This window comes from Microtus ochrogaster, unplaced genomic scaffold, assembly GCF_000317375.1.
Source record: "Microtus ochrogaster isolate Prairie Vole_2 unplaced genomic scaffold, MicOch1.0 UNK30, whole genome shotgun sequence".
NCBI lineage: Eukaryota > Metazoa > Chordata > Mammalia > Rodentia > Cricetidae > Microtus > Microtus ochrogaster.
Window position 1 is genome coordinate 2,765,541 of NW_004949128.1, and position 9,213 is coordinate 2,774,753.

A 9,213-nucleotide genomic window follows, 5' to 3' on the forward strand; every position below is an offset into this window, starting at 1 on the left:
AACTTATACACATAAAATACAGGAATAAACTTAAAAAATTTCAAAAGGAAGCCATTTAATTAGCTACTCATTTATTTATTGGTTATTCTTATACTGTGTCTAGTTTATAAATTACCCTTTGCTATAGGGTATGCAAATAGGAAGAAACATAATATGTACGGTGGTTAGGCCTGTTTACTGTGTCAGATATCCCGTGGGGTCCTGGCTTCTCCTAAGAGTAAGAGGGGACTATCGTCTATCCTAGTGAAGAAAGTGTTAGGGCTGGAGGAATAGAAGGAGGAATGGAGCGTACTTAAGGGCAGGAAAGAAAGATAGGTCTAATTAATAAAAATAAAGCTGCTGGCCAGGAGAGCGTGTGTTTAATATTAACTGGTACCTTGGAGAGAAAGGTCGCAGCTGCTCCTGGATTGCTGAAGGGACCACACATCTATGGACACTAGCATCAGGGCGACTTTCTCTTTCATCTTTGTGGTCACTTACATTGCCTGAATGGAGCTGAAAGCCCAACACGAGAATTAGCCAAATTCATCCCAGAGGTTTCCAGAAGTGGCCCCTGGAGCAGACACAGAAGTGGGGGAATACATCGTCACATCTCCGTGGGGTTCTTTTTTTTTTTTTCGAGACAGGGTTTCTCTGTGGTTTTGGAGCCTGTCCTGGAACTAGCTCTTGTAGACCAGGCTGGTCTCGAACTCACAGAGATCCGCCTGCCTCTGCCTCCCAAGTGCTGGGATTAAAGGTGTGCGCCACCACCGCCCGGCTCTCCGTGGGGTTCTTAATAGAGGTCCGAGACCTGTGGCTCTGACATGCCGTGACTATGGGGGTGGGATGGGGTGGTGAAATGTAAGTCCCTTTCCAAAGCGAACATTGGTTGAGCCAACTCAATTGGTAAATCCCCAGGGAGTTGCCCTGTTTCCTTTAGCCAGTGTCTTGGCTGGGGAGAGAGTCATAGGCTAGATACATACGCTGAATGTATATGTATAAATGGTAAGAAGACCAGTTCTACTCATTGACCAGTTTTTCCAAAGAAGTCTTTCTGGAGAAGCAACAGATATAAAAGTGTTCACGTTACCTCTCTTGTTGGGGAGTAACCTTAGCTACCACCACAGAGAGCTTGCATGCAAGTGTCCATGAGTAGTTTATAGACAGACAGGCTGTCAGAAAAGCACAAGCACATTAAAATGGATATGATTAGGCAAACGCCTACTAAAAATCTGAAGAAACCCATAGCTTCAGATGCTTAACGAGAAGAAAAGTTCAGATATTAGAGAAACTTAGTGCTCCCTATTGCTAACCACCAGAGGTGGGGGAAGCAGTGGGGAGCAGGAGGCAGGATAGGAAGTAGCCAAGGATGAGGTGGGGAGGGCCTTATAAAAATTCTGCTCTGAATATCTCAGAAGCTTTATTATTGATTTTGAAGCCATGGGAATAGGTTGAGGACTGATCTGGCAGGCCTGTGTGTTTTAAATATGCATTATTTTCCTGTAAGAACTATTTTACACTGGTAAGTTATACTAGGAATTAATCGATCATTGCCTGAAGGAGGCTGGCAAATGTAAAACAGAAACAAACCAACCCCAAACACCAGAGTCACATCACCATTTCAACTCTTTAAGGCACTTTGGTACAAATAACGGAAGTGGGGCCCAGAAAGCTAGAAGCAGCGAGTATGAGGCCTCATGGCTAATTACAGACAAAGTCAAGATAAAATTTCAAAATACACGATTTTAATTTAGTGAGATAATGATCTGCTCTCCAAACTTGGCCAGAGTTTGTGGCTTGTGGCTTATATTTCGACCAAGGCTTAGTTTTTATTATTGATATGGGGGAAATCGGATGGCATAGGAATCGCCATGGACACCTTCTCAAATAGATAAACCTAGATCGAATCCAAAACTTGAGAGGCAGAGCTTTGGGGGGCAAGGAAAGAAAGACATGGGGGTACTTATGCCAAACCCAAACCAAAACATCCAAATACAAGAGTTTTGCTGTGTCATTCTGATGTTCAGCTTGCCATTTCTCTTGACCACCTCATGCAATGGTGTCATGGCTGGATTCCAGAAGAGATGACACTTTTGTCCACTTTCGCATCTTCCTGGTATCTGTCCCCTCCTCCTGATGCTCTGCTTCCGCACAGTGCTTGCCTGAGGGGCTCGTATGAAATACCTTGTGTGGGAGACTTCTATAGGCCTGTGCCTTATACCAAGGATAAGTGTCGAAGGCCTGACCAAGGGGTTAGCCCCTCTAGGATGTTTCCTTTTAGTCTGTGGGATGATGTCCAGATAAAGCCACCAGGCAGCAGGCTGCTGGTGCTTGCCAAATAGCACGTCTAAGCTGTGATCAGGGAGGGGAGCCAGTTTGCTCCAAGGGCAAGTGACTCTCGAAAGTCAGCTGGTGCTTCTTGGCCAGTGCTGTGTCTGGAGATGCTGGAACACCACCTGGCATGTGTTAGGGTTCAGTTAAGACATGTAGGTTTAATAAATGAAGACTGCTTTGTAGATGTCAAGTGTGAAAGCTTTATACTGAACATTTCTGGGATCACTAAGAGTTCTCTTTCTTGAAGGTAGAAACTGAGGCTAGCTGGGATTTACTCAGGAGCACTCCAGCAGGTCTAATGTGTGATGATAAATCATAGCCTTCCTAGTGTTCAGAATCAATTTCACACCTCATCCGTTATCATGTGCAGAATGTGTAAAGAAGTCCCCTCATCATGGTAATATTTCAGTTCTCAAAGATCAAAAATTGCCTGAAGACCAGAAAAGAGAACATGGTTATAGTCCATTGTGCTTAATCAGCTACTCAGACATTGATGGATTTCAGAAGATACTTATATTTAAATCCTGACGTCTAGAATGTCTTAAGGAGAGCCTGCAGTTGATAGCCATGATAGGAACAATTTTACAAAATCATTTCTCATTTTTCGTAGTCAGAATTACAGCCTCTGGAGAAATATCCCCAGAAAAGTCAGACGAGGACCGGGGATGGAATCCTATCTAGAGTAATGAAAGTCATGGTTGTGACAATCCTCACTATGTCCATGACATCATTTACAGAACATTCTATATTCCTGCTTAGCCTGAATGTAACTTGAATGCTTCTTAATCCAAGGCTCTAAATTGTCACTACCGACTCATCTAAGCTGGCACGTTGAAAGGAAAGCCGTCGGCCATCCCTAATCTAGAGTTTGTCTTTGACTATTAACTCTGTGGAAAGGCAACGTGAGAAGGCAATGAGATACGAAAGAGAAGGAAAACAAAGTACTCTACGTTGAGATAGCATTTTGACGTAGGTTATCTGACTCTCTGAACAGATGTTGCTTCTGGGTAGAAAACTGTTCAGAGTCATGGGCTGAAGACTCTCATCTTCAATGTGGTTGTTCACTGAGCTTCTGGGGTCACAAGTATTAGAATCATCTTAGTTTTAATGCGGGTGTTTGTACTCAGGACTAGCTGAATGCTGCATTAGAACAAGTGTTCCCAAACATCTCTGTCTCGGCACCTACGGTTCTAGGGAGACCTGGATTCGAGTCCCAGCTCTGCCATACACTTGTGTTGTGAGCTTGGTGTCTTAATTACTTTTCTATTGCTATGATACAATGGTTAAGGCAACTCATAAAAGAAAGCATTAATTGGGGCCTGGTTTACAGTTTTAGAGGCCATGAGCATCATGGCAGGAAGTATGGTGGCAGGCAGGTAGGCATGGTGCTGGAACATTCTCTAAGCTTACATACTGATCTGCAAATTAGAGGCAGAGAGAGAGGAGAGAGAGGGAGGGGGAGAGATGGGTTTTTGAAGACTTAAAGCAATACCTTCTCTAACAAAATCATATTTCCTCCAACAATGTCACACCTCCAAATTCTTCCTAAACAGTTTACAAATGGGAAACTAAATACTAAAATTTGGGTACATTCCTACCTGAGTCTGTTTTCCTATCCCATGGAGCACAAAATAATCATCAACTGTGCCACTTGTGTACATCATAGGGTAATCCTGAGTCTCATTTGAGATGAAGATACCTGTGATCCTTTGGGAAGAAAAGATGTCACAAACACGGAGGGTATAGTTATTTACCTGCTACAGTTTGTATTAAGTTGAAGAATTGGGATACTTTTCATCAGGGGCCATGGTCTATTAAAAGCCACAGTGACATAGGAGGAAAGAAAAGACATTCTCTCAAAGAGATTGCAGCAACAGTTACCAACCATAGCTGATAAAATCTGGGCATATTTGAGAATTGCTTGTTCTAGAATCTTATCCAAGATGGAGTTAAGAAAGAATCCAGAGTGTGAGAACTATGACTTGCCTAGTCTCATGGAGACTTGTGGTTTTTATCCTTCCCCCTAAAATGGCTGACCTTTTGTCTTTCAAGTTTAATTCACATTCCAGTGTTTCCCCATTTTACTTTATTTTGATTACTTAAATTTATGCTAATAATTTCATATGTATAGGTATACATACAATGCACATTTACACATATACAATGCACACATGTATATGTATATATAATGCATTCAGGTAACCGTCACTTCCTACCTTTTCTTATCTCCTTCCCAGCCCCATCAATCTACCTACTGACAAAGCCCTAACAGGAGATTTTATACCCCATTTCTTTTTAAGTTACTTGGGCTCATGTCTACTGCTGACAATCAGAAAACCTTCACAGGTACTTTCTTATTAGCCAATTAACTCTTAAAATGAGGGAACTGTGGCCCTTTGGTTCGCCTCAGGACCCTCAGTCATTAGCATGCTTCCAAGAACACAGTGGACATAAAATTTTTACTTAACAACTCAATTTCGAGATGCCTGAGGGTTAATCCTAACGGAAAGAAAACAAAGCTGAATCTTCTCCTGGCTTTTCTGTATATACTCCGTGGATAATTTTCAGGATCATTTTGAAAGGCAGGTAAGACTTAGGTGAGTTAATAGTAACACACATTTGTAACGGAAGAATGAAATATGAATCAAAGCATAGCTGTGGTCATTCATGCCTGCTTTGCACTATAATACCAGTGTCACTCTGTGGCTACTACTTGACTTAAAAATGGTGTTATAGCCAGACACACCCTTTATAAATGGAAAAGAAATCGTGTGTTGAGAATGTAATCACTATTCCTATCAAACACCGTAGCTTACCAACACAGCAGACTGAGGGTCAGTTGCTCACGCTGGGGATTGGTTGGCTAAGTTGTGGCTGGTTGTGGCCCGGCACCATACCATAGACTCTGTTGCTTATCACTAACCTGAGAAAGGATGAAAACTCCAAGTATGGCATCTGATGAATGCAAATATTCTTTGAACTATTGTACACTTGAAATATCTATAGACTATCGATAGTAATCATAGAGATAATATAAATAGAAAAACTAACTTACTATGTGCCTCCTTTGCTCTGTGGGTTATCATCCCAGCCCTTGTACCCTGTTCTGCACCCCAGAAGTCAGGCCTAATGGGAGACTGAATGTCTATGACTATACTCCTTATGGTCTGCTAGTGGCGTGGGCATCTAATGGGTACTGGTGGCATTGTGGGAACATCTACAGCAGAGCAACTGAATCAGAAGCTAGCATCTGGATAATTGTGATGCTTACTCCCGTTTGAGAACCCTAAATTTTTGGTAATGAGTGTCTTCTCCTGTAACTTCTGGTTGTAGCCCAGGCAGGTGGAAGGTGGTACGAGAATGAGCTGGGGCATTTCTTTCTGTGTCCCACCTGTGGGGTTACTTATTCCTCAGCTGAACCTCTCAGCCCCCAAAAGGTGGTTCTCTCAGGGCATTTTGTGTGTTCTATGAACTACTGCATAGCACAGGCCCCTTCTCTCACCCCTTCAGGAAGGTTAGAGGGACCCTCCAGTGCCAGACTTGGTTCATACAACCTGTCTTTGTTGAAAGACATTTTATTGTTTCAGTGTTTTTATCATTATATCTCTGTTTAAGTTGTTCATGTCTTGATTTAATTTTAATAGGTCATATGTATTTAGGAATGTATCAAAAATTTCTATATCTTCTACTGTTCTGAAGTATAAGTTTTCAGAGGATTTCCTAATGATTTTCTAGCTTTTACTGGGATCTATAGTGACCTCCAATTTTTTTTTATTTTTAAGTTAATTAATTAATTATTTTTCTGAGACAGGGCTTCTCTGTGTAGTTCTAGGCTGTCCTGGAACTCATTCTGTAGACCAGGTTGGCCTCAAACTCACAGAGATCCACCTGCCTCTGTTTTTTTTTTTTTTGTCTCCAATTTTTCAATCATTATTTTTTTAGTTTTGGTTTTCTTTCTCTTTTAGTTAGTTTGACTAGAAGATTGTCAATTCTTTTTTATCTTTTTATTTTTGAGATTATAATTTAATTACATTTCTCCTTTTGTTTTTTTTTCCCTCCCAGTCATCCCATATACCCCTACCCACTATCCTTCAAGTCCATGACCTGTCATTTCACTAATTATCGTTTTATATGTTTAAATATATATACATAGAAAAAATATATATCTGTTCAGCGTATATAATGTTACTTGTACGTATGTTTTCAGGGCTATTTGGTACTCAACAACCATCAATCTTGTTTATCATTTCAAGAACCAACTTTGTGTTCGATTCTATGTACTATTCTTTAATCTCTATTTAATTAATTTCTGACATAATATCCATTTATTATTATTTTGTTGCTGTATGTTGGGTTTCTGTTGTTCTCGTTTGTCTAGAACCTTGGGATCTATTATTAGGTTATTTATGTGGTATTTTTTCTCATTGTTTTTTACTATAAACACTCATAACTATGTACTTTCTTCTTAGAATTGAGTTAACCGTCTCCCATAGGTTTCAATGATTTCACACTCGTTCTTATTTGGTTTTAGATACTTTTAACTTCTTCTGTGGTTTCTCTAATGACCCATTCTTCATTCAAGATTGATTCAATCTGTGTATTTGTGTAGCTTTTCTTGCTGTTGATTTCTGGCTTTATTGCCTTATGAACTTTATTATTACAAACAAAATACAATTTAAATTATTTTGTATTTGGTAAAACTTGATTTTTGGCCTGTTTCAAAATTAAAATGGGGGAACAGACCTAAACAGAGAACTCCCAAAAGAGGAATCTCAAATGGTTGAAAGGCACTAAAGGAAAGGCTCAATTTTCTTAGCCATCAGAGAAAAGGAAGTCAAAAGAACTCTGAGGTTTCATCTTACCCTAGTAAGAAGGGCCAAGATCAAAAACACAGATGGCAGCTTATGCTGGGGAGGTTGTCGGGTAAAGGGAATACTCCTGCATTGCTGGTGGGAGTGCAAGCTAGTACAGCCCCTTTGGATATTAGTATGGCGATTTCTCAGAAAATTATTAATCAGTCTACCTCAAGGCCCAGCAATACCACTTTTGGGCATATACCCAAAGGATGCTCAATCATACCACATGGATATTTGCCCAACTATGTTTATATCAGTATTATTTGTAATAGCCAGAACCTGGTTAGATGGCCCTCCACTGATGAATTGATAAGGAAAATGCGGTACATTTACACAGTGGAGTACTACTTAGCGGTAAAAAACAATGCCATCTTGAAATTTGCAAGCAAATGAATGGAACTAGAAAAAAACCATACTGAATGGAGGTAACCCAGACTCAGAAAGACAAATATAGTCTGTACTCACTTATAAGCAGATATTAGACATAAAGCAAAGGATAACCAGCCTACAGTCTACAACCCCAGAGAACCTAGACCATAAAGAGGACCCTAAGAGAGACATACTTATATATACTCATACATGAATCTTCTTAGGAAGGAGAAAAAGACAAGATCTCCTGGGAATGTTGGGGAAATGGAAAGTGTGGAAGAGGGGAAGGGAGACAAGAAGGAGAGTGGGGAACAATTTATAGTTCAATAAAAACAATAAAAAGAAATTAATAAAGAAAAGAATGTATATCATGTTACTAGTGAATGGAAAATTCTGTAAATATCCGTTAACTTCATTTGATCTGTGGTACAGTTAATTTTGTTTTATGTTTACAAGTGTTTTGCCTGAATGTATGTCTGTGCGCCATGTATGTGCCTGGTGCCTATGGAAGCCAGAGAGGGTGTTAGATTCCCTGGAAATCAAATTGTAGATAGTTATGAGCTACCATGTGGGTGCTGGGAAATCAAACCCAAGTCTTCTGTGCTCTTAACTGCTGGACTCTCTCTCCAATCTCTATGGCATAGTTAAATTTTAAGAGTTCTTTGTTTTTTGTTTGCTTAATCTATCTAGGGATGTGTGAAATATTGAACTCACCCATTATTATTATATCAGGATCAATCTGGCATTTTATTTCCATTAATATTTGTTTAATGAAATTGGGAACCTCAGTGTTCAGTGCATAATTTGAAATTGCTTCTAAGAAAATTTTTTCCTTAGCTCTCCCTCCCCCTCCCTCTCTCTCCCCTTCCTTCTTCCCTCCTTTCCCCCTTTCCCTTCATCTCTCCATCCCCCACTCCCCCTCTCTTTCTTTCGTTTGTGTATGCTGTGGTACAAATTTGGAAGCCAGAGGATCACTTTCAGGATTCCGTTCTCCTTCCATTATGTGGGTTCTGGAGATTGAACTCAGGCCACCAGGTTCTGCAGTTAAAGTGTCTTCACCCGAGCCAGCTCACCAGCTCTACGGTTGTTTCCTGATTGTTTTCTTCGTTGTTCTATAGTGGTCTTTCTTAGTTCTCTTGAGTAATTCTGGTTTTAAGGCTACTTTATCAGGTATCAGCACAGCTATGCCAATTAGCTTTAAGTTTCCACTCACCTGACTGATGGTTTGTCATGCTTTGACTCAGCCTGTGGTGATTTACCCTTAAGGGACATTTCTTGGAGACAAACTCTTGGATCTGATGTTTAAGCCTGCCAGTCAGTGTGCCTCTCTTTACTGGTAAGTTGAGGCCAATTATACTACCTATTGAAAGCAGTCTATAAGATGCAGGATTTCGGGGGGTTATTTTTCTGGTTCATTGGTTCACCTGGTTCTTTACTTACCCTCTTCCAGCACTGGGTGACTGTTGGTTTTCTGTGTGAGAAGTGGTGGGGTCCACCTGAGGTCTCCTTGGTTCAGCAGTTCTCTCATGAATGTGATCCTCTCCTCTTGTGACTGAAGTTGATGAAGACTGTCTTCCTTCCTTCCTTCCTTCCTTCCTTCCTTCCTTCCTTCCTTCCTTCCTTCCTTCCTTCCTTCCTTCTCTACGCTTAGTATTTTTTTTTTAAATGTCTTCTG